The sequence below is a fragment of the Tachypleus tridentatus genome, chromosome 7 (genome assembly GCF_004210375.1).
Source record: "Tachypleus tridentatus isolate NWPU-2018 chromosome 7, ASM421037v1, whole genome shotgun sequence".
Lineage (NCBI taxonomy): Eukaryota > Metazoa > Arthropoda > Merostomata > Xiphosura > Limulidae > Tachypleus > Tachypleus tridentatus.
Window position 1 is genome coordinate 31,940,464 of NC_134831.1, and position 26,418 is coordinate 31,966,881.

The following is a 26,418-nucleotide window of genomic DNA, read 5'->3' on the forward strand; positions in this document are numbered from 1 at the left end:
CTCGAGTCTTACTCTGCTAAATTAGGGACGGCTCGTGTAGCTTTGAGCAAAATTCAAAACAAATCAATCCAAGCCCTTTAATTTTACATAGCTAATTTAGGGACGGCTAGCTCAGATAGTGGCTGTTTAGTTTTGCTCGAAATTCAGAACAATTTAGTCCTTGTTTGGCTATCTAAGGATGTAAAGAGAAGAATTTGTGTAGTTTCTAATCGAACGCAAATTATATTTTCAGCCTGAATATCACTGGTGTTACACGCACATGTGCGAAAAGGCCGAGTGAGAGAGCCCCAAGAATTTAGGTATAGCTCTCATTGATTTTGAACTACTGACTAGTTGGAAGACAGCCAGACTGTTATAACCATCGGCTTTGTAAGATATTTTTAAAACGTATAACGGGACTGACTATCGCTTATATTGCGTCCACAGACGAAAGTTCAGAAGTGTTAACAGACACCATGTCTCAGAGCTCAGACCTTTCCAACAGACTAATTACTAGGCTGCTCCATGTCCCTTTTCAATCCCAAGAATGATTCTCGCAAATAAAACAACAGTACTTCTAACTACTTTGCTCTAAGGCCACAAATTGGTGACAAAATTATTTCAGTGTATTTTCTTACCACCAAATAGAACAATTCAAACAAGTTACAATATCACACATCTGTTAAGTCGCCTGTTAAATTGGGCGCTTCGAACCTTTGCCCTTGCTAACTTTCTTATAGAAGGCCTCGGGAAGTACAAGTGTTCTTTAGACATGACAGCCTTACGAAGAAACTACATTACATAGCTACTGTCAGCATGCTCTGTCGGCAGATAAAGTACGTCCGAATATGGCTACGTGTACTGTAACGACGTTTTGAGATTCCAACATCATTAAAATGTATTATAGTAAACCTCTGTGGAAGCAATTTCATTATTTCAAATAAAAAAGACATGGGAGAAATAGAATGTATATAAAAAGAAACTTTATAAATCAGTTGTTATAAGTATATGGTTTTAATTAACCTAAATTTCAGTTAGTATCCACTGTTGAAATTGTTTAGCTAACATTCTTAGAATACGAGCACTTAATTGCATTGTAGAATTTTAGCTACTTCAGCACCTTCTTTGTATGATTTTAAACTTGTGATTACTCATTTTGTCGTATTTTGAAGATGTGGTCACTTGCACTGTAGGTTTTCAATGTACTTATCAATGTAAGTATGTACTGTCTATAATTCTCGGCCACCAAGAAGAACCAAAAATATGATCCACATCTGTGGGAACAAAGTTCAATAAGTAGTTTGTCTTAAAAATATATTAAAATTTTATCTACATTTTTATCTTTATCTGTAGCGTATGTGTGAATACAATCTTTTCTCGTTTTGCTTATTTAGACTTAATAAATTGATTTTTAAGCTATGCCAGTTGCTTGTAGAAAAATATTTAATACTGGCTGATGAGGGAAAATTATTCAGTTTCAACTAACAGCATTAGTTTGATCTGAATAATTTTCCCTTGGAAGTTGATATGTTATTCAGCAATTTGTATGGAATTGATTGACTTTCCTAACACTTAAAACTTTAGACCTTCTGAGCCTAAACTAAAAAAACATCACTTTGCCATTTTTGGCGCTTAGCCATCTCTTCAGTCAGATAACGTGGAGGTGAAAAGAGCACAAAGTATTTCCACGGCTAAAGCAATCACGTCAAACTTGCATGTCTTAATGGAAAGTGGATTCTTAACGATGGAGTGTGTTAGATTATACGTGTCTTCGTCGATAGCATTCACAGATAACTTACAGGTACCCATAATATCTTAGTACTAAAAACAGATCTTCTTTGTAACGTAATTCTGAAAATGCATGAAAGTAATCTAAAAATATCGTAAAATATGAAGAAAACAACAAAATAAAACGAAGTGAGAAATAATTTATAATTTTGAAATATCTTCAATTGAAAGTACTCAGTGTTTTATCTTTTTTTAACTGTTCTTCAAATGAAAGAAGTATTTCTGTAGCTTCTTACGGCGAAGTTAGTTTGGTTTCCGTTTTTTGTACTTCATTATCATCTACTAAATTCTTACATTGTTTGTGTGGTATGTGCTAGGTCCATGTAGTCCCTTATTAGAATTTATATAGCATTTGGGTTAAGAATGTCTAATGATAATTCTAAATTATTTTGAGTTATTATCTTTATGAAATTGATTTAGTTATATCATCTTTCATCAAGAGAAAATCAAATAGCTAAAATACTTATGTTAAAGCTTTAAGGTTTTGCTTGTCTATCCTTTCTTGTTTTATCACTTGGATCTTTCTTGAGTTTGATATTAGATATTTCTCAAGTGCACATGATTTTCTGTCTCAGATACAGATTTTGTTTTTTGAGGAATGAACAATGCGCACAAACAGTCAACATTTTTTTTTTAATTTAAAGAAATACCTTAATTTCATTTCATTCTTTATCTTACAACTGCAAAAGAACACTTCGTGTTTGCTATAATATTTCAATTTTTTTTTAACGTAATCAAAGATAAAAACTTTATTCATACTTTCAGCCGACTAACTTTGGTAGAACAATTACCATCATCAGGACTAGTAGCTACCAATACTTATATTGCTATAATAAAGACTTTATCTTTCGTTGTGCCAAAAAAAATCGTTTTTTTTTACTATTAAATCCAGGCAGGTTTAATTTTTTATCATACAGTGACTGGAATGTATTATTTAACATAATTTATTGTTTCTCAAGTGATGTGCCCCACCCAGAGGCACAGAAGCATGTCTGCGGACTTACAGTGCTAGAATCTGGGTTTCGATATCCGTGGTGGGCAGATCACAAATAGCCAATTGTGTAGCCTTATGTTTAATTACAAACAACAAAATCAAATGATATGATAAATCCAAAAGAAACAGGGCAAGGCTTCCCATATTGACGTGTAGACGTCAGTGTTTTTTGTTTCATTTATTAGTCTGAGTTCACATTATATACTGGCAAAAGGAACCCATTAGCTTTATCCCAAATGGTCAAATTCCAACTGCTTTTACGTTGACCATTCCTAATACCCTTAATGGTGTTCGCGTCAGTCTGGAGGCTTATTAGATCCGTAACCACAACTACTAGGTGAGTATTAAAGATAAAGTAAATATGATAGACTTACACCAGTCCATTTTCAAGATTTATGATTGTTATACAGAGTCTGCTTCATGTTGTATATATTCTGTGGAATGAAAAGATGTGAAATTCGTGAATGATGAGTTTTTTTGTGGTTTCTTTTCATTGTTTTTAGGCTAGTGATCTAAGACTATCCAGTAAATACAAATACGTTATTACAAATGTATTATTTAACTTTCAGCTTGTAAATAAACACATTTTATATTTTACAAAACGAAAAGATGAAATAAAAACTGATACTTTCTATCAACGAACAGTCCCCTGCTGAAACAGCGGTAAGTCTACAGATTTACAACGTTAAATTTAGGGGTTCGATTCCCCTCAGTGGACTCAGCAGATAGTTCGATCTAACTGTGCTATAAGAGAACAACACAAAAGAGAATGGTGAGCTTTTATTTTATTCTTCTGAGCATATAGAACATGTGTTCAAAACTAAACATTTGTTTCTCTAGAAGGAGAAAAAGCTGTATGTTTACATCAATCTAGTTCTGTCTTTATTCATGGCTGCCTCTCTTTCAACGGAGCGTTTAAACCTTCTCGGATAAGAAGGCGTCACCTTCGTACTTTATATATTTGTGCAATTGTGTGCAAAAACGCTTTCTTCATTTTTCTTTTTTTATTTATATTATATCTCCTGCGAAAGCAGCTTACCAGAAGAATATCTCTCATGGTTTTACTGAGTGAGTGGAACTTGTTATAAAAGCTGAAGCAATCGAGAGAAATACGTGTGTGTATCTCCTATCACAGTAAATATTTCAGGGAAAGAAACACAAATGCTTCCGGACTTAAGTTGTCAAGATGCCAAAGGTTTATTCCAGTAAACGTTTTGAAATTTTTACTGTACTTAATTTTATTCTGAATCGGCTCATTTCCTAACAAATTTTTTGTTTAGTAATATGTGAAAAGCACTGTTTTACTCATTTGGGCCTCACACTGGCGCAATGGTATGTCTGCAGACTTGCAATGCTAAAATCTGGGTTTGATACTTATAGTGGGCAGAGCATAAAAATAGCTTATTGTGTTGCTTTCTACTTGATATCGAAACGGACACTACTCATTCAATCCTGATTTAAGCGTACTTTCGCATTAATTTTAGTCCATCTTCAGAAACTTGAAGACGGACTAAAATTAGTCCAAAAGCTTCCGTGGGTTTTGCTATACATTCCGTTTGTTACTAAGTATTAGTAGTGCTGTAAAATTGTTTGTTATTTTTTCTTTCAAAAAGATACACAATTGTCTACATGTATCATGTTAGTCGCAAAAATGAAATTTTACAAGACCGAATATGGGAACAGTTAATAATTAAATCGCCATTGCACAAATTATGTAACTTTGAACCAAAGTTGATAAAATAATCCAAGCATAAGCTACCAGTGCTTAAAGTAGTAACAGAAATACGCCATACCTCCAAATATTGATTCTAAAATGGGCCCGACATGACTAGATGCTTAGGGCGCTTGACTCGTAATCAGAGTACGAGTTTGAATCCCCGTCACACCAATAACACAGTCGGCTGTACGTAATAATAAATATTTGATCTTCCATTGGGCTAAAAATCCCATCGGTATTTGTATTTTATGCAATTTATACAATGCACCTGAAAAGAGATTATACAGGAATAAAACTGAAGTATTTTAATCACCATGCTGTAAATGAACAGTGAGATGACACTAAATATTTACTGCAGAAATCACATCTCAGCATCACTTGTTTGGTTTATGATATTACTCTATTTCACCAAAAGCTATTTAATACTTTTTAAAAATGCTCACCAATGTTATTCTTCATAAATCTCCACCCTTTCTCCTTTTGTTAAGATAGTTAACAGAATAATAATCTCAAATTCGATAAATATATTAAAGTAATAGAATCATGGAGTGCTGTAGAAATGTTATTTGATTTATATTTTTTAACTTCATGAATAAAAATAATCAGTTAAGAGTTAATATTCTTATTCAAACATAGTTGGTCTTGAAACTAGCCCCCCAGTGGCTCAGCGGTATAGGTGCGGACTTACAACGCTAAAAACCGGGTTTCGATACCCATGGTGGGCAAAGCACAGATAGCCCATTGTGTAGCTTTGTGCTTCATTCAAAAAACACCATGTCTTGAAACTAAATAACTGGCCATGTCTAAAAGCAACGTTTAACACATTTGGTACGTCTAATTTTCGGAATAAATATTTATGGATTACAACAAAATGCTCGAATTAGATTTCGTTTAAATAACGCTGACACACGAATTTTTAAAGTGCAACTGGAGTCATTCTTTTCTCGTCAAAAGCAGTATATTTAAATTACAGTTTGCACAGGTTATCTAAATCCGGTTCTGAATGTAATGAAAAGGTGTAAAGATATGTAATACTACTACGAGTTATTTTGAAAATATTCTGAGTAGATTGATGTGATAAATGGATAGAATTATTAAAGAAACGTCTTTACAGCATAACATTAAAGTACAACACCACATCACGGGCCCCATTTAGTGCTTTCCATTGGTCACATTAGTGCTTACATACGCAACATCACGGGCCCCATTAGTGCTTATATACACCACATTTCGTGTCCAAGTAGTATTAGGCCCGGCATGGCCTAGCAAAGTGGTTAGGGCGCTCGACTTGTAAGCTGATGGTCGCGGGTTCGACTCCCCATACCACTAAACATGCTCGCCCTTTTAGCTGTGAAAGCATTATAACATGACGATTAATCATATTATTCGTTGATTAAATAATAGCTAAATGGTTTGAGGTGGATGGTGATGATTAGACTAGCTGCTTTCCCTCGTGTCTTATACTACTAAATTAGAGACGTCTATCACAGATAGCTCTCATGTAGCTTTGCGCAAAATTCAAAACCAACCAAAAAACAAACCCATTAGTGCTTACATATATCACATCTATGGTCTCATTAGTCCTCATATATTTTCCCTATAACACCTACGTTGCGGTCATCATCTTGTAAAATTACAACATATTGCAGAGGAACAGCAGTTAAAAGTACATAAAATCACATGGTTTCTATCAGAAATTAAAAGTACATGAATGGTATAGTGGCACATTGTTGCCTTTGAAAAACCAACAAAGTTATGACGAGCTGTCTAAACAGCCAATAAGGCTATCACATTTCTCATTAAGCCTCAGCCAAGCAAGAACTACGACAGTCTTATTGATTGCTATTTGAAAAACGTGTCAATTCAATACTTTGTGTCCCTGTTGGCTACCATCTACAGGGACATAACTTGTTGTTCTAATACATAGTTGAAAGGTAGGCTACTCGTTTAACAATGCATTACTGGTTTTTCATAGTTACCTGTTTAATCATTGGCTTTCCTTAATCACCTATTTAATTACTGGCTTTTCATAATTCCCCGTTTAATCATTTTCTTTTCATAGTTGCATCTTTAATCATTGGCTTTTAACAGTTACTTCTTTAATCCGAATGTTTGTTTGTTTTTTGGAATTTCGCACAAAGCTACTCGAGGGCTATCTGTGCTAGCCGTCCCTAATTTAGCAGTGTAAGACTAGAGGGAAGGCAGCTAGTCATCACCACCCACCGCCAACTCTTGGGCTACTCTTTTACCAACGAATTGTGAGATTGACCGTCACATTATACACCCCCACGGCTGAGAGAGCGAGCATGTTTAGCGCGACGCGGGCGCGAACCCGCGACCCTCGGATTACGAGTCGCACGCCTTACGCGCTTGGCCATGCCAGGCCTAATCCGAATGAAACCGACAACCCTACAAGCTGTTCAAATTGTTGTTGATTCTGAACTCTCCAAATTTTGCTGTCATATAAATGTTATAAATTTGACTTGTTGGACTAAGACCCACACATTATATCAGATATTCATCTGTCTATTTATTTAAGTGTCTAATTTATTACATCGTCTCGAATGATGTGGTTAGTTGTATGCACAGGAAGTCAAACACAGGAGGAGAGTGAACATATCATAAAGAATTTCTACACAAATTATTTTCACAAATAACTTGCTTGATATTCAAATAAACATGGCCATTCCATAAACCACTTTCGAATACTGATATTACGTTACATATCGAAGTTAAAGTCGATACTAAAACGTCCCAACAATAGAAATCTGGATACTTTATATATCAGCGGTATGAAGAATAGATTTTTATTCACTTAAGTTCAAACCAATCACTTTTTTATCTTATTGTTTATATTTAAGCCTTTTAAAAATCAATTATTTTTTACTTCCATTTTTGATTATTTCAAAATATTATATTCGATATAATTGCTCCATTATTATTTTACAAGCATTTGAATCTCTAGCTTGGACAGCGGTAAGTCTTCGGAATTGCATCCCCAAAATTAGGAGTTCGATTCCCGTCGGTGGACACAGCAGAGTGCCCGATTTTGCTTTGCTATAAGAAAAACACAAACCCGCGCAAGCACATGATACTAGCCCTAAATATAATCCACTCCTAATGACTCTTTTATTAGTATTCATTTATACTACTCTGCTATTTTTAATACTAAAATAGTTTAAAAGTGCGGTTAAAACTAGCTGTTTATTACTTTTGTTATCTTGTATTGTTGGATTACTTAATTCTTTTGTAAAAACATTAACGTGTTCATATTGATATAATTTTTAACTGTATACATTTTTATGAAATTTTAGCTAATACCTTGATTTGTAATTATTCGTTTATAATTCTTATCGTTTTAAGTCATTTTCGTCCTCAGTTATTGTTATTGGTCTTTCAACCTTCTTCCAAATCGATGTTCTAATAGTAGCCCAAATAATCATAAGATAGTTAAAAAAAAAAGGCTATTTTGTAATATCATAGAAAATCGTTATTCTACTAATGATGCGCATTGAAGTAAAACATTTAATACTTTAATGACAAGCTGAGGTCAGTATGGTTCTTTTTTCTTATCCTACAGTGATATAAGTGGCTCATCAGTACGTTTGTGGGCTCAAAAAATATATTTCGATGTTCGTGGTTGTCACAACAAAAATTACCTATTGTGTAATTTTGCACTAAACAACAAATAACCCTTATCCTACATTTACCTTCTGGTGGTTCAGCGATAAGTCCTGAAATCTTAAAAGCCTAAAACTCAAATTTCCGTGGTCACGATATGTACACCACAGATAGCCCATTGTACAGATTTGTTTTTTACTAACAAATCAAATAAACATTTCACGATCACAATATTTGAAACGGAATTCAAGTGTAGCTGTTTTCATCTTAAGTACATTGTTCATTTAACCAACTAATGTATGTATCACCCAGTCTGACAAAGACGACAAAATGATTTATTAGGAGTTCCTAAACATCAGTTTTTAAAATATCTTGTTTCTAATTTTACTTGTTATAGTCTAGTAAAGCTGATATTAAGCCTTTTCCCTTTACTTTTAACATTTATGTTTGTTTCGTTCATTTAATTGTTGATTTTTCTTAACACCTTCTTCTCACTTGCGTTATTTTCAACAACGTGAAAGCTCTAATGACTTTTTAAAAACAGAATTACTTTTTTGGCTCTCACTTTAAAGTACTGTAGTTCTCAAAACATAATATACTGGTAACACATTAAGGTTTTTAAACCGCAGAGAAAAGCCAGACGTGCCTGAATGGGTACTGTTTTTTTTTTTAGATAAAACCCAAATAAACACTATTTTCAGTAAAAGCACTCTTCACTTTTTCTATTTAATAACATGACTGCACGTCTAAATGAGAAAGATTGTGTCTGTCAATTCTAATATTGCCTTATTCCTTTTGAAGCAAGGGGTGATAAAAGTGGCTTCCCACTTCCTGTCTGTTGTGTTGAGAGAGTCTGGCGAAGAAAATGACACGAAGTATGGTATAAAATAATAACCAGAAAATAATCTGAAAAATATCTTTAATATTTATCCTTCTTCTTCAAATACAAGGAATGTGACGACCACATTTTGTCATGTTTCCAGTATAATTGCAACTCAACATCAAGCAATGTCAAAACTCTTCCTTCAGAAAGCGAAATTATAATTTAAGTTCTTAACGAACTGAAAGTCAAAGTTTTATTTTCATTTAAGTAAAATATACTGTACATATATATATATTAAAGAAAATTAATACCGATTATGCTAAGTAAAAAACATCAAAAGGAAGGACTGCGTTAAAAACAGCAAATACAACCCTTTGACACAAACTATAATGTGGGATATAAAATGTACCCTAGGTGTGGAGGTCACTGAAGTAGTAGGACCCACATTGCCGTGGGGATATACTAGTATGAAGAGTCCCATCCAGTTACCTAACTAGTATAATTCGTTTACTGGGCTACCAATTAGTGCTTTTCTATCATAATGGGGGCTGGAATGCTAACTTCAAGAGGTTGATTTTTAACTTACTTGCCCCCCAACTGGTAGTATCTTATTTTCTTTGTCCGCATTTTTATTTTTCAAATTTTTTTTTCTTCTTTACTTTGGAGAGCAGTCACCTTTCCACAACTGTCTACCAGGCAGTGAAGGGTGATATAGATGTGGGACGTTGTGGGTTTAAGTACCCACATCTTGCTCTCTTAATTTCTATTGCTATTTTTTAATCCTGTTTATTTAGTCTGTACCCTGTGATCTTTTTAATTATTGATCGTTTTTGTTTATTATTTATTAATTTATTTTTGTTTCGGCTTGATTTTAAGTTATGACTAACTAGGATATATATACATATATTAATTTTTACGAGACACAGCCTCAGATCCAGGTTAATCCTATCCTTTCAATTTTTTTCTAATAATGGCCATTCGAAAGAATGGATCCTGAGCTCCGTTGAACCTTTATTTTTCTTTTACTAAAGCGCTTTCCAATATAGGTATTCAGATCATAAGACTCCGTGTCTTGATATCAGAGTGTAGGCTTATGTTGGCTTTGAATACTCAATATTATTTTGCTCCGTACATTCCGTTTTTCTCATATGATTACCATAGAATTCAATTTTCTTCGTACGAAAGGATTCACCTTTCGGCTCCCCCTCTCTTCAGTGTTATCTTTCAGCTCTGCTTCTATAAAATCATTCTCCGTTATTTCTCTCAGCGTTATTCTGATTTATCTTTTCCTCTTTTTAATAAACTTCGAGGGAAGAAAAAATCAGAAGATTATGAAAACATCTGGTTCTACTTGGTCATAAGAATATTTTCTTCTCTCGTAGGTTCATATCGTTGAGGAATTTAAAAATACACATATGTAGTTTCCAAATTATATTTTATTATTTTTGGCAATGAAACTTTGCATAAATTTCTTTTAGTCGTTTATAATTCTTCCTGATGGTCAAGCGGTAAGCTTTAGAATTTATGACACTGAACTTCGCATTTTGATTTCCGCGATGAACATAGTGCAGGTAACACATTAAAACTGTGAAGCTTTACGTTTAAGCATAAATAAATAGAACTGTTTGCAATATTTCTTCCTTTTTTATAGGGCGTATTATGGTTTAACACGTAATGATATTAGGAAAAATGTGGAAAATATTACGGGAAGAAGTATAACGTATTATAAGCCAACAACATATTTAAACAAACATAAACTATCTTAGAGATGATTGTGAGTTAAACAACTTTTGAAATAATGCGTCGGAGGTTGAAAGAAGAGAAAAAGACACCTGAATAATTTCATACTTTTTCAGCCGTCTCCCCGTCACACCAAACATGCTCGCTCTTTAAGTCGTGAAAGACGTTATTATGTGACCGTGAATCCCACTATTCATTGTTAAAAGAGTAGTCCATGAGTTAGCGGTGGTTCGTGATGACTAGCTGCCTTGCCTCTAGTCTTGCACTGCTAAACTTTAGCTCGTAGCTCTGTCATATCTTGACCAATTTCAAATCTAATTACAGTTTTTAAATCAGGATCTCAGAGATTAATTTACACTAATCCTATATAACACTAACAGGAGAGACAAGGAAAAAGATAAACCACGCAAATAGCGATAGAAAGAAAAATACTTCATATAACAGTTTAACAAAGATGAAGAAATGACAAAATACGAAAAACACGAAATATAATAGATGCATTAAGTTTATTCTAAGAACTAAATGGAAATGGGCAGGAAATTTAACAAGGTATTCTGTCAAGAAGTGAATATTAAAAACTATGGAATGGGAACCTAGAATTAGGATATGTTAATAATATGAAACAGCGGACTGGACTGACAGAGAGCTACATCCAAGGAGGGATGGTCGCAGCTTATATAGATATAGAGATATAATCCTGCTTGAACTTGTCTCAATTTGAGATCCTCACACGTAACACAATCGAATTGAGTACATACGCGTCCTACGATTGGTATTGCTGGTTCACGTAACTACAGCTTGTAAAAAGGAAAATAAAATATTTCATAGATTCATGTATTTTTATTCTGTCCAAAGTAATTTCAAGTGTTGTCGCTGTTAAGTATACCCTCTTGTATTTATTGCAGTTGCTGAGAACCTGACAACAATGCCTTCAGTCCTTTACTTTTTTTCATTTGTTTGTTTAAGCGCAAAGCTAGACACTAACTTACCCGTCGTGTACTCTTAGCGAATTTTTAGCTCACGGATTCCTTGCCTACTAAAAAGGATAGAATTAATTTGATGACACAACGTTTTACACAATTCTTACTTCTCTCATATTATTATTGAATACATCCAAACTCAGAAATATTTTCGATATGTCTCAAAATATGTTACCTATATGTAAGTTTCTCTCATAATATTTCACAGTTATGTGAAACTTACAGCACTTGTGTTACTTAAATAAAGTATGCCTATTTTTATGTCTTTTAATGTGACTTAAACACAGTAAAATAGTCAAGAAAATTAGCGTATTGCCTCTCCTACTGATTCAACGTGTTTTACACAGAAATCCGTTTGCGTGGGCTTAGTATGAAGATTCATATGTACCGTATCTCTTAACTCATTGTTCACATCCACTAAAGCGAGTTGTTTGTCGTTTCACATAAAAATCATTATCTCCAACATTTTATTCAGTATTATTAAACGGTGTACGGAAATTTGTCCTATAAACGTTAGCAACATTACAGCAGCAACGTGGTTTATAAAACCAAGTTTAACCAAAATCATTTGTCATATTTTCAATTAGGATAATTTTTTCCATAAATAAAATCTCGTAATCTGAAACAAAGTATTACAATCGCCCAAGAATTGGTGGTGAGCTCTGCAAACTAACTGCATTTCTTCTAGTTTATCAGTTCATAATTAGAGAAGATGGATGTGCGCAGATATCCATTCTGTAATTTTACTCTAATTTGAAATAATATTTTAGAACTTTCGCTTTTTTTTTTCAAATACTTCCTGTTATAGCCTGCGACAAGCTCCAGGACGGCTAGGTGGTTAAGGCGCTCGACTCACAATCTGATGGTCGCAGGTTCAAATTCCCTCTCACCAAACATGCTTGCCCTTTTAGTAGTAAGAGCGTTATTATGTGACGGTCAATCACACCATTCCTTCATAAAAGAAAAACCCAAAAAGTAGCGGTGGGTGGTGATGACTACCTGCCTTTCCTCTAGTCTTACGCTACTAAATTGGGGATCAATATTGTAGATAGCCCTTGTGTAACGAAATTCAAAACAATTATGCGACTAATAGTAACCAATTGGACAAGCAGGCTATATTTAATCATTTTCTTGTATTCTATATTTATTAAAAGACCAAAAGTTCCTTATATAAATTTCATCACCATTTCTTCTAATATAAAAATGTTATCGTCTTTAAAGTAGGCAAAATGACAAGTCCTTAAATTCTTAGTCGTAAAGTATGCGATAAATTGTATTTTGTTGTTGTTTTTTTCATCTGCTTTCAAGTGGTTGAACATACAGAGAACTACGCAAGCAACAAAAGATGCTGTTTTTATCTTGTAATATTTCTAAGAGGTTTAAAGAAATGTTGTTCACTGTAAATTAACCGCAAAATTTATTCAAACGAGTGTAATCTGAATTATCTGGTAAATTCCTTTTAGACAAAGCATAATAACCATTTTTGTTTCTAATAACGATAACAAGTTTAAGAGGAAAATAATAATGCATCGCTTCTTGATGTTTTTTATTTTGTCTTTTGTATAACATGTAAAGATGCTAATAATAATAATAGAAACTGATTCATCATGGCTAAATGGTTTGGTCTCTCAACTCGTCATATGAGGGTCGCGGGCTAGAATTCCCGTCACACCAAACATGTTCACTTTTCCAGACGTTATAAGAACGATAAATCCCACTATTTGTTGGTATAAGCATAGTCCAAGAGCTACTTTCTCTCTAGTCTTTCAAATAGACCCCGTGTAGCTATGAGCAAAACAAGCAAACCAACTAAAAAAAAAAGATTGCTATAAGCACAGTAAATATACGTAATGATGATGGCGCATTCATAATAACTAAACAAGTTACTTTTGGAAAAGTCAGCATTACATGACAAGATGAGTGATAAAAGCTTTATAAATTTCCAACAACATTCACCACCGACAAGCTCTAAGTGGAAGTTTTCAGAAATGTAGTCAGATGATGGCTTTAATCGAGGTATATTTCGTCACATCCAGTTAGATGATGGCTTTTACTGAGGCTAACTCTCGGTGCATCTAGTCTGGTGATGGCTGTAGCCATGGTTAACTTTCAGCTCGTCTAGCCTGATGAGGTTAACTGAGGTTAACTATCGGAATTGTTAACCAGATGATAAATTTAATTGGGTTTACCTTTTGATACAATTAGCTTGATGATGCCTCTAAGGAGATTATCTTTCGGCACAACTGACCTGATAAAGACCCTAACCAGGTTTGTTTTTTCTAACGTGGAGTTTGTCGTTTCGATATTTAGTGTGGATTCTACAAGGTATGCACTAAGCTAAAAGAGTGACTATACTATATATTTTTCAATTATCAGATTACATTTTATGATTGTAGCTAAAAACCAAATTTTATGTGGGCATTAAATTCAACAGGATCTATTTTTGACTGTGGTACTAAAAGTTATCTGATACGTGAGCGAACAAATTTTCGTATTTGATTACAATTTACGTCTTTTACAGTAAGATTAGTTTTAGAATAGGTACGACGTTTTGATCGCTAATGCATTTATTATCAAGTACTTTACGTTCTTTACTGTAAAAACTTGTGTACTGAATAATGATTAAAACGTCATACCTGTTTTAACAACCAATCTGACATACTGTTCAAACTGTAAATTTTAATGAAATATACTTTATTAGTAAGTAAACTCCAAAAAGACTACATTTTCGTATTGTTCAGTAACAATGGTACAATTTATGAAAGCCGATATTAAAAAAATAAGAAAAACAGATATGAATACTACAATCATGTCATAGTATTCCCACATATAAGTTATATCCCTCTATTTATATTAACTAAAAGTCTTTAATGTATCAAAGTGTAGTTTACAGTTATCAATGAAATACACATTTGTATATAATAAATATTAATAAAATTGCAGTTTTTCGTTTTACATTTCTCCTAGAGCTATACGAGGGCTTTCTGCGCTAGCCGTTCCTAATTTAGCAGTGTAAGAGCGAAAACAATTAGTCATAACTACCCACTACCAACTCTTGAAATATTTGGTGTGAGGGGAACTCGAACTCGCGACCCTCAGATTACGAGTCGAGCGCCTTAATCACCTTGACATGTCGGGCCAATAAAATTGCAGAGAACAATTAATTATAACGACATGATGTCTTAGTTAAACAGTGCACAACACAAAAAGCAGTTAGTTGCAAAGCACCTCATGTGCTAGTTATTTCACTATAAGGTTCTTCATCTTATGAAAGTCATATTACAGGGCTAGTACAAAATAAATGTATGTATAGTGGTGGGGGAGACAACCATATTATATACAGATATGTTGAAAGAAACACGCATGGGTTGAATTCACGAAAATAAAACGACTATAGATGGCAATGCAGGACAAGTAGACACAAGATAAATTTTACCGTATTTTAAGTATAAAGTAACGCCGCTGCAAATCATATCGAGTGTTCAATATGCTATCCGTCTATTCCGACAAGAAACTTCAGACTAGATGAGACATAATGTATTGCAGCACGAATCGTATTATCTTCAATGACTTCCATCATGTTATGCTGAGTATGTATAATGTTTGTATTGAATAATTATAATAATCTTAAAAATCAATGAATGAACTAATTAATGATCTCTAACAAGGTATTCACTTTTAATGCAGATTTTTAATGACATCGTGTGATAAGCAAATTCGATTTCAAGGTCACTTTGAAACGCCACCTGTAGTATTTATGTGTTCCATCTCCTGTTATTTTGGACCACCTCTGTATACTTTATTTATTTAACATGTTGAGTTCAAACAGCTTATAAATAGGTTGCACTTCTTTAAACTACACAAAAAAATGAGTTTATTAACATCTAGTTTTGCACAGTTGCTTTAGGATCATTGATTTAGTAAAATATTTTTATCACAACGAGACGTCACGCGATTTTTAAGTTACTATACCGAAACGCGATATTTAAGGTAACGTGCAAAAATATTACAAACATTGAAAAATACAGCTCGTTTGTCAGATGATTTATATTGATAAAAAAACGTCCTCGTTCAAATGGTTGCTGGTACACTCGCATAGTTCGTAATTAAGAAGAATTTACAGAAAAGTCTGATTAATAACGAACTATGAAAACTAACGTAACTAGTATGATGGTATTGGGCCCGGCATGGCCAAGCGTGTTAAGGCGTTCGACTCGTAATTAGAGGGTCGGGGGTTCGAATACCGGTCTCACCAAACATGCTCGCCCTCCCAGCCGTGTGAGCGTTATAATGTGAGGTCAATCCCACTATTAATTGGTAAAAGAGTAGCCCAAGAATTGACGGTGGTTGGTGATGACTAGCTGTCTTCCTTCTAGTCTTACACTGCTAAATTAGGGACGGCTAGCGCAGATAGCCCTTGAGTAGCTTTGCGCGAAATAAAAAACAAAACAAAAAAAACATGATGATGAATTTAAAGCTCGTGATACTTAGTAAGTCCAGCATTGATTGGACGCCAGGGAGTTTTATAGTGAACTTAATTCTTGCAAATTTCTACCAACAATGTTTTTTTAACCCATTGAGTCCCACTTGACTACAAGATAAAACAAAGAAGAATTGCAGACTGCCTGAAGGTTATTAATGGATTGCAGCATTAAAACTTTTTAGGCCTAAGAGTTTAAGCCCATTCATTATAGTTCTAAAATATTATATTTCAAACCATTTCTTTCTCTGTGCCTATATTGGAAAGATACGTTTTGTCTAACGGTAGTTATACGTTATAAATTGAAAGGTTTTTTATTAGACGATGTAATATGATAAGCTTTTGTGCTCCAGCCGTTTCTAAATATATTTTGTTCAACCTCTCAGGTTAAGATGCTTGAGTGAAAAATTTCATCCGCGATGGTTATAGGTAAATTAAAAACTAGTTGATATCCATGTTGTATTCACTTATATTACTCTAGATTAATCGTTATGAGATGTATTAATAGTTACGAATTAAAAAAACTCTAACAAACCTAATATTATGTCACAGCGCCTACTATAGCTTGACGTACATGGTTTGACAACTAGAGGCCCATAACAAATTAGGTGTACGAGAGTATTCTAACCGCACGCAGGCATGGCCTTGTGGTTAGGGGGCGCGACTCTCAATCTGATTGTCGAGGGTTCAAGTTCCTGTCAGTCGTTCTTTTACTACGCTATTTTATAAAGTATCCATTCACCCTTCGCTCCAAAGAAATAATATTTTTCTGTAAAGTTATTTGTTGCTATTCTGTTGGATTTTGTACACAACTATTCAAACATTATATGCGTTAACCGTTCCTAACTTGGAAGTTGTGGGGCGCTAATAAAATATCGATATTAAACTCCCACAATCTAAACACGGCTTCAAAGTGTGTAGCGCGATTTTTTATTCCTGCGATAACAGGACGTGAATCTCAAAACCTTGAATCAACAGTCAGACGAGCTAACAACTGGACCGCACTCTTCCCTCTGGTTAGACTTTCTTCTGTTCTGAGCGGTACAGAATTCACAACATAGTTGGTCGTATCTAGTGATTTTATACAGATTTTGCTCAACTTGTATATTTATCCCTCCATTATTCTCGCATCAAACTATGACAAAATACACTCGAGTATCATGAAAATATAAGGTAAACATTTATATAGCCAAACAGTAGTAAAATAATACTTGTAAGACTTATCAACTTTAACCTGTAATAATATTAAATATAAGTTCTACGTAGTCTAGATTTGTGTGATGTATTTAGAAATAATTATGTAGATCAAACCAAGTTAAGGAAATTATTAGAACAATAATTATTTTAGAAATTCTCCTCATTATAAACGATCTTCTACGTTCACTGAACTCGTTACATGAGGAAGTTGTGCCTTTCTCAACTCTCTTGACTGGAGGTAGGGGAGCTAACCATTACGACCCATCACCAACTCTCGCGCGACTTTATACTATCAACGAATACGGCCTGGCAAGGGCAAGCGCGTAAGGCGTGCGACTCGTAATCCGAGGGTCGCGGGTTCGCGCCCGCGTCGCGCTAAACATGCTCGCCCTCCCAGCCGTGGGGGGCGTATAATGTGACGGTCAATCCCACTATTCGTTGGTAAAAGAGTAGCCCAAGAGTTGGCGGTGGGTGGTGATGACTAGCTGCCTTCCCTCTAGTCTTACACTGCTAAATTAGGGACGGCTAGCACAGATAGCCCTCGAGTAGCTTTGTGCGAAATTCCAAAACAAACAAACAAACAATCAACGAATACTGTGATTGACCGAAAGAATATAACGCTCCCACACGGCTGAAAGGGTGAGCATGTTTAGAGGCACGGGGATTATGTTAAAATGTGCTTCTTCGAGCGCATATTTCTCAAATCATACTTAATATCTTGTGTCTTACAGCGAAGCATGCTATTTGACCATTAACTACTTTTTAGATTTTTGACTATTTACGGTTATTCTGATTCACGCACAGTCGAAAGCTATCCTGATAGATTTTTCAATATTTGAGCTCAGACATTATTCTGTTCTAACTGCTTCTCCGTATCGAGAATGTTTCGCTACTTACATGGTTCTTATATGTGACTATTTCATTTAATTATATCTGAAGTGCATTGCATACAGGACAGGGAAATTCCAAAGAGACCTATACTGGAAGACAGTTTGTGTTTCAAAGTAATTTCCTAAATCACTGTTAATCTTCATCTTAAGACGCAAATAATTCGCCCATTGTTTCTCAAGTGATACAAGGAATTAAACAGTTTAAAAATATTAACTAATTTTTATAATCAGACTTGTGTGTTCCTCTGTGCAAAATTATACTTTTATTTGTAAGTGTAAGATAATGTCGATTAAAGCTTGATTTTTTTGAAAAAAAACTTTTATTGTAGCTTGTTAATCTGCACTTCTTAATTGGCAAATTATTTTAATTAATGTTTTAATTTAATCTCTATTATATTTATATATGGGTGTAGATAAATATGAATATATTGATTAATAATGATATAGAATCCAAGTTAATACATGTGATCAAATCATATATTTCATTTCTGTGATTCTTGATTTAGAAAACCGATTTCTAACAGTGTGGGTCCTCAAACATACCGTTAGAAATCGGGTTTCGATACCCGTGGTGGACTTAGCACATATAAACAACTGACTAGCTTTGTCCTTAACTCCAAAGAAACAGACAAAATTATCTTTTTTTTCTTCTATAAGTATAAGTTATTATATATTTCTACTGAAATAAAAGTGAAAACTTCATAAACAAATCAAATAACTGAAAAGAAAAATGACAAATTATTAACTTTCTGACTCTGCCTCTACGTATTTAACAGTGCGTGAAAAATAATAATGTTAAAATCTAAGTATTCTACTCAAGGCGTTTCATAAATAATTTATGTCTGTGACCTTTTAGACAACTAATCTGTATCATTTGTTGTTATGTTCACACGCTGAGAAGATTTTAGCGCCAATATAACAGGAAGTTCTGCTGCTTTTTCCAGTTATGATGTTCTATTGCAGCACATTTGTTAGTTCAACGTTCAGATACCAACAGCGTCACAGTCCCTAATTTTGTATATCAAACCACAAAGAAACAACAGATCGGAAGCAATTTATTACTATTTTCTATGTGTTTTTCATTTAATTACTTATTAATTATGTATTTCGTACACCGAGTTTCCAATGTAAGTAAGAGAGATTGCGAGTTTAAAATCTGAACAAACCAAGTACACTATTCCAATTCAACACCATTGTATTATCAAATCAACTCTAAATTAATTAGAATATTTTCAAGAAATGAAGAAAAATATTAAAATATTTACACTAAAATCAGGGAGAAAAAGAACTAGTAGTAAGCCAGATGGTTCTCACATATTTGATTGGAACTAATACAACTTTTTAAGAAAAGAATGTGAGATATTTTTTCTTAACAGTAATCAGGCCTAACACTTATGTTCTATTCAACCTTCTTCCCAGTCATAGACATCTTAACAGTCAACGAATAGGTCTTCTAAGTTAGTTTACAACGTATCTATTTGATACAATAGAATATATCTATAACACTTTGAAATACAAATTTTGTACCTGGATAGTATGTGTTATTTCTTAATTGCTTATGTTGTAAAAGTACAGAAAATGGCCATTATTCTCTTCAATATTCGTTTTTGTGACCTGCATAATAAAATTTAGAAATTAACCTATTTTCTATGTATATTCTTCAAAAAAAAGAAACGCAAAAGGCAAAATATGAAACAAATTGTTAACAAGTTTATTCCGGGTAGTTCTGTGTGACATGTGTGAAACTTTGCACATTCACTGCTGAACATCCAAAGTCTGCAAAGGCGAAGTCCACGCTCACTAGATGAAGTTTAACGTCACTCAACGTCAATAACGAGTATGTCCCCCGTGAGCATCAATAACTGCTTGGCATCTCCTGCCCATGAAAGCGATGAGATGACGAATCACATCCTGTGAAATGGCTGTCCATTCAGCCTGCAAAGCTGCTGCAAGCTGAGGTAGAGTCTGCGGTTGAGGTTGTCGCCGTCGCAGACGTCGGTCCAATTCGTTTCAAAGATGTTCGATGGGGTTTAAATCTGTGATCTGGAGGGCCAGGGAAGAACGTTGATGTTGTGGTGTCTCAATAATACAGTGGTGAGTCGGGATGTGTGAGAACGGGCGTTGTCATGTTGAAAAACGTCGTTGACGTTCACCATGATGGGTTGCATATGGGGCCTAAGAATCTCGTCAACGTATCGTTGAGCCGTAAGATTCTCTCGAATGTGCAAAAGGTCTGTTCTGGCATTGTAGGCGATGGCAGCCCACATCATGATGCTGCCACCACAAAATCTGTCAACATCCTGCCCACAGTTTGCTGCAAAACGTTCATCTCGGCGACGGTAAACACGGGTCCTTCCATCCTGCCTACGAAGCATAAAACGTGATTCATCGCTGAACCAAACATGCCTCCATCGTCGATGAGGCCATACCCGATGTGCACGAGTCCACAGCAGCCGTGCTTGACGATGTTGCTGGGTGAGGATGACGCCTCTGACTGGACGTCGAGGTCGGATTCCTGCATCTCGTAGACGGTTGCGTACGGTCTGATCGGAATTCCTACGCAGCCCTGGTATGGTTGAGACAGTAGACGTCGCAGTGGTGGTCCTATCCCGAAGATGACGTAACCGGATGTTGCGATCTTGTGCGGGCGTGGTCACACGAGGTCTGCCAGATCATGGACGGTCACGAGTTGATCCATGTTGTTGGTGACGATTCCATAGCCTTATGATGGTGCTTGGGTGGACATTCACAGCTTTGGCAACATCTGATCGAGATTCGCCTGCTTCCAAGCGACCAATGGCTTTGTTGCGTTGTGCTTCAGTCAGTCTTGGCGTAACTGTATTGCGTGTTGGTGGCTTAACACTGAGCTATGAAAACCGAGAATCCGTCACTTTTATAGGGATTTTATACATGTTGCACTTGCAGAACATGCAGATCTCTCAAACAAATTTATTGGACACGCATGCGTTTTGGCGAAAAATCCGATGTTTTCCTTCGTTTTCAAAGTGCACAACTTTTATTGTCATTTTGGTCTGACAATCAGTGCCTTAACACGTGTAACATCACATACTCTGAGCTTGTAACGTTAGTACATATATTTCTCTTTAAAATAACAAAAATAGCCCTTTTGCGTTTCTTGTTTTGAAGAGTATAAAAACGGGCAAACTTGCACATTTTCATTTACATAAGGTTTGAATAAAACAACGTATGAATCAAGATTTACATGTATTTATACTAAAGTTACACAAAAATGAATAAAAATGTTTAAAAGTGAGTAGTTTTCCGAGATTTGTGATTGTAATGTAAATCACTTTCATGTATCAGCACCCAAATATAGTTTCCCATCATGTTTTCGTTATTCGCTCCCAGGTCACAAAAGAAGAGTTTGAAGAGAAAAATAGGTCTTTTCCGCTTACTTTTGGCATAAGCAGTTGGGAAATAACACTTTCTGCCCAGGAACAAGAAAAAGTAAAATTTTGTTGCATAGTGTAATTTATCATCTGCTCGACACTACAGAAGTAGGCAAACAAACATAAGCCTAATTTAGTATTAATGATTTAGAGTAAAGTTATATTATCTAAGTTTACCATTCCAGTCACAAACTTCAAAATTACTCGCAATTATTGTTTGTTTGTTTGTTTTGGAATTTCGCGCAAAGCTACTCGAGGGCTATCTGCGCTAGCCGTCCCTAATTTAGCAGCGTGAGACTAGAGAGAAGGCAGCTAGTCATCACCACCTACCGCCAACTCTTGGGCTACTCTTTTACCAACGAATAGTGGGATTGACCGTACATTATAACGCCCCCACGGCTGAAAGGGTGAGCATGTTTGGCGCGACCCTCATATTACGAGTGGCACGCCTTAACACGTTTGGCCATGCCGGGCCTACTCGAAATTAATAAGAATATTTGTAAGAATTTAAGTAATATATTAATTTAACCTTAATTTTTTAAATCTGCAAACACAGTTTTCAATCATTTTTAAAGCATCCTCTTCAAGAATCGCAATGCGTTATTAATATATATTTAAATTATAGTATACGCTAGATTATTTGTTTGTTTGAAGTTAAGCACAAAGTTAAACAATTGGCGATTTGTGATCTGCCTACTACATGTACAGAAACCTGGTTTCTAGCGTTTAAGTCCGTAGACGTGCCGCTGTGACACAGGAGGCATTCTGCATTAGTTGTCAAGCAACATGGGAAAGTTAGGGCGCTCGACTTATAATCTGAGGGTCAAGGTTCGAATCCTCGTCACACCAAACACGCTTTTCTTCTCAACCGTGTAGATGAAATAATACGATGGTTAGTCCCACTATTTATTGGTAAAAGAGTATCCCAAGAACTGGCAGTATGTGGTGATATCTAGTTGCCTTCTTTCTAATCAAAGACTACGAAATTAAGGACAACTAGTGCAGATAACCCTTGTGTTTCTTTGCGCAAAATAAAAAAAAAAAAATAGTAAGTGCTTTAGTTTCCAAGTTGCACAACTTCTTGGTTTTTGCAAAAAGACCAATAACAGAAGCTGTCCTCGCATGATAATTATTCAAAAGTCTTGCTAGATGAATGTAGCAATGTTATCATGAGTAGACAAGACCGCCATGACTTGGGTCAATTTTCCGCGAGTATTGTTACTGAAGAGCTATTTTTATCTTTTCTCAATATGTAATACTCGGCAGATAAACCGATAATTGTGATCGGTTATATGTCCTCTCAAAGTCCTATAATATTTTGACACTGATAACGTTGAATACAAAAGCATAATCATTACCTAGGTTTTACACTTTTTTTCAATTCTTTAGTAATAGAACCGTTTAAATGGGTTCCATCGAGTTTCGCATCTTTATTACGTCAATACATCTTGTCCCATTATACCGTGTTTGATTTTTTCATTGAACCATGCTAATTGTGTTTCCCTTTGTTTTGTTGTTAAGTGTAAAGCTACAAAATGTACTGATTTTGTTGTGCTTACCACGGATATCGAAACAACATTTGTAATATTATAAGCCTTTAGCCTTTCCTCTGAACCAGTGTGTGGGGGATTGTGTTCTCCTGGAGTTAAACCTACTTTTACATACTCGACTATTTTTCACAAACTTACATGTACAATATAACATTCTTAAGTTCTATAATTATACTCTGCATTTTCCAAAGCACATTTTATTAAGAAATTTTAAATAAAATATCTCAGATGACCATGTTTACACGGAGTTCGTCACATTATGACTTTAGCAATAGTTTAATCATTCTTGATGAATTTGTGATTCTTATCTAAGCTCCATACATTCGTATCCTATTTTTTAAGCGCACCCATAAAATAATGTAAAATGTTAAACTAATTCGCAGAAAACCTTGAAAAACATGATTCAAAATAAAAAAGAGATTGCAGTAAGAGCAATAACAATAATATTATTTTTATTTGTAGTAATTAACATCTACTGAAAAAAAGGCTATTGAAGGCTCTATTAATAGCCTTACCAGATTTACTAGAATTTGAAATGGAGAAATTTGACCATAATAGCTCGCATATCTAACGAGAACTGATATATAAATGTGTCTTTCAAATGTATGCTTTCAGAAGTTAAACTTCAGTACAGATACGAAACCAATATCACTCGATTTAATGTTGAACTTTACATCACCAAGTGTTCTTTTTTGTTGTTGTTGGTTTTGGTACAACAATTACAGTTGATTCCAACTGACAACTACAACAAAAACCTTTATTCCACTGCTATAATTTCCCTACGATTGGTTTATAGAGTAAACATCTGATCAATAATAAAATGTCCGAAAAAGTTTTTATTCAATAAATAAGCTAAAATGTAATATACGTTGTAAAAAAGCGGTAACTAATATTTAAATTGAAAGTGTTTATTATAATATTTTATGTAGCCACAAGTGGTTGATAACAAGTGATGTAACACCCTTATGATCTATATGAGAATTTGGGATCAATAAAAAGTTGCGTACTAATTCTATTACACTTTTTAGTCTTATAAATGTTGTTTTTGGGAAACTTCTTTAGAAGGAAAGTTAATGCAATTAAGTGTTAACTATCTGAGATTGATATCTATCGTTTAACTATGTTCACAGTTACAATATGTGTGTATGTGTTGTTCTGTATTGTGTACCGTTGACATCAGTTGACATATATATCTTTGTCTAATTTTTTGTCTATATCTATAGTTATAAGAAATCTGTTTAGTTAGTTAATGTCATAAAGACGAATAAACAGTAAAATTAGAAGAGGATTTGTATGTTTACTGCCGCACTATGTTGCAGTCTTTATTAAGTTATCTGTATTTTATATATTTCTAGAGCTCTACATTGAAACACACATTGTTAATATCGGATTGAATACGGAGAATAGGTTTTGTTTTCTTTACACTAAAAAAGTAACTTACAACAATAAATCTGAAGGAACTTGGAGTTACACGCACATGTAACTTGTCTAGATACTTAGACTACAATTTTAAGTTGATTTCTATCTGTGTGCAGATCGCTCCAGTCAAAAAGCACTCACACATTTTAAAAGATAAATCTTCCTAGATTCTATGTTTTGAGACAGCAAACAAAATATGCAATATAGCTAAACACAGGGAATTTCTCTTTGACTTGTTTATACGCTTTCCCACAATGTTATTCGACTCTTTGGTACTCATCCACAGATAGAACTTGGAATACTTTTACCATCATTTGACGTTATCCATAACCTACCATCTTATTTATTTAAACCTCAATCGAATTGATTAATCCAAAAATACTGACTTTCATATTTTGACAGCTATTTTTCTCTTTAATATTCGAAGAAGATGAGACTAGAAAACACTACAGCAAAAATATAGTGGCGTACCAACGAGTACAAGTAACTTTTTAGCAGCAAAGAGCTAAAGGCGCACTAACAGATGTTAGCAACTCCATAAACATCAGAAGACTAATGATGCACCAACGAGTACCAGTAATTTCTTAAACGTAAAATAGTTATTAAAGTAGCAGTAATTACTATTAACTATCTTAACAAAAAAGGCTAGTAATGTAACAGTGACCAAATGAGTAATGATATATCAGCAACCCTAAACGAGACTTAAAGATAGAGTTTAGTATGTTTTATATTTCCAAATTTCTTTCTGAAAATCTACATATTTGTTGTTATTATTCTTTTTATCATTATTACAGTTTTAGAATGGGAAGACAACATTGACGAGAGAAATATACAGTATGTAAAATATTAGAAGATCAAATATGTGAAAATGAAATTATTTGTTGTTCTTTGTTGTGTATTTTATCTCAATCAATCAAAGAAGAGGAAAACAAGAAACGTGTTCGACTGAACAAGTCAATGAACAGCGTTTACATTCTTTTTACTTCCCGCATGTTTATATTGGTTTCATCCACTGGTAATCTTCAAGGAATCACTAAACAAGATGGTTGGTGACTTCTTACTGCAAGGAGGTTCAGTAATTGTGTGAAAACCGGTCAAATTTTTCTACGATAACATTAAACGTGTTATGTACGTTTCTTTCAAAAAAGGATTCATTTTTCTGTTCACTTTCCAAGTTCTCTGTCATGCTGCTGACATTTAGGTTTAATATGAACTAAATTCATAAATATTTGTAGTAACTGGGGAATTATACTAACATGTTATGTAGTCTTTAACCTTTTAAAATCACTGCTTTGTAAGGCAAAACGTTTTTCAGTTCAATAAAAGAAGAAAATCTTGAGATGAATTGGGATCGTAATTCAAGGTGCCTTCTAAAAGAGCTCAGCTTGATACCACAAAGTATATCCGTATTATTAACTGAAAATTAAGTTATTTCACGCTAATATCCTAAAACCTAAATAATCCGTTAATAAAGTTAAATCTTTAACCGCATAAAAAATATTAATATTTGTTTTTTTTCAAAATATTGTTAATTTAAAAAACATTTACTGCTAAAATCAAACTGGCTAAAGTGAGGTATGGTGTTATAATGAAAAAAATGTAATTTATTTCTGAAACTATAGAACAGTTAAAGTTGGGTTTTTTTTGTTCAACGTATGGTACTGTACAAAAGTGTTAGGACAAGAATATTTTGTCATTTTTTTTCCATTTTATGGGCTAATTTTCTCAAACCCTTATAGAATGTAAATTTCAACACTACAATAATGCTTCACTGATCTCTGTTGACAACTGAATGAGCCAGTGTGGAAATACTTATTACTGTTTAGAATT

The 26,418-nt window shown here is 34.3% G+C and overlaps 1 protein-coding gene and 1 long non-coding RNA gene across 4 annotated transcripts in view; both read left to right on the plus strand.

Moving 5' to 3' along the window:
• LOC143255374 (nephrin-like) overlaps positions 1-26,418 on the plus strand; it is a 220,233-nt gene that overhangs the window by 12,629 nt on the left and 181,186 nt on the right. The gene's annotated exons all lie outside the window — the stretch shown is intronic.
• Positions 1,699-25,927, plus strand: LOC143255375 (uncharacterized). Its single transcript, XR_013030574.1, has 2 exons — positions 1,699-1,780; positions 25,383-25,927. It is a non-coding gene; the product is annotated as an uncharacterized LOC143255375 (long non-coding RNA).